The sequence below is a fragment of the Crocodylus porosus genome, unplaced genomic scaffold, assembly GCF_001723895.1.
Source record: "Crocodylus porosus isolate Cpor-Errol unplaced genomic scaffold, CroPor_comp1, whole genome shotgun sequence".
Lineage (NCBI taxonomy): Eukaryota > Metazoa > Chordata > Crocodylia > Crocodylidae > Crocodylus > Crocodylus porosus.
The window spans coordinates 77534946-77536162 of NW_017728918.1; positions in this window are offsets into that span (position 1 = coordinate 77534946).

Genomic DNA, 1217 nt, shown 5'->3' on the forward strand with positions numbered 1-1217 from the left:
CATCCACTTAGTTGATGCAGTTTGGATGTTCTTTCCTCCTACCCTATTACTCTGGGATCCTATAGCTATAAGCCAAAATAGCATTGCAGCACACCAGGTACCTGTGGGCTGGGTATGTGCCAACAGTGCCTGAGCTGCAGAGGCCACAAGGTTGTTGATGTTCTGTCCCCTGTCACCTCAGCCCAACAGAAGTGATCCATGCACACTGACTCCTGCTTGGGATGGCCTATGCTGGGGTCCAGGTGGCAGGGTGCCTGGCCTGAGGGCTACCTGAGAAGTGTGTGAATGCTTGGGCTGGGCTCCCATAGGGCTGTGCCCATGTGCAGGAGGTTCTCCTGGGCTCTATATCAGGTCTCTTTGATAATTTCTGATAGTGTGGGGAGTGTACGGCCTCGGGATATGGGTGCCTCAGTGGCGAGACTGGTGCAGGGACACAGACCCCTTCTCATCTCCCAGCCTGGCTGTGGCTCTCAGCTGGCTGGAGGGAGGATACAGGGCTGGGAACAAAGGCTTTGCTTACGCTTTTCAGTGACAGCCCAGGAGTGGGGCTGATCCAGTGCTCAGGCAGGGCAGATGAGCACTGGCCCAGGCTAGAACACCACCATGCAAGAGGAGGGGATCAGGGTCCTACAAAGTCCATGGGATGCTGGAAGAATGCAACCTACCTTGAGACTCATGATGGGAGGTGGTACATTTGATAAAGAACTCAAACCTAAAGTACTTTATTCTTATATCACATATATCCAGGATTAACTTAGTATGGAATCTGCCATTTTTTAAAATGCTGGATGTGCCATGAACATCTGTTCTTTTATGGCTGCATAGCAGTTTCTGTGCACATATTGTGCGGTAAGTGTAACATTTGTACCTAGCCCTGATTTCTAATTCTGACTCTGTCATGACATCCCTTTGAGGCCTTGATGTATCACTTTGGTCTTCATACTTTCATAGTTTCATAGTTTGTAGAATCGGAAGGGACCTGAGCAGATCATCATGACCCCCTGACATAGCAGGAAAGAGTACTGGGGTCAAACGACCCCAGCAATGTGTTCATCTAGCCTCCTCTTAAAGACCCCCAGGGTAGAAGGCAGCACCACTTCTCTTGGAAATTGGTTCCAGATCCTAGCCGCCCTGTCAGTGAAGTAGCGCCTCCTGATATCTAGCCTAAATCTACCCTCTGCCAGCTTGTGACCGTTATTCCTAGTCACTCCTGGTAG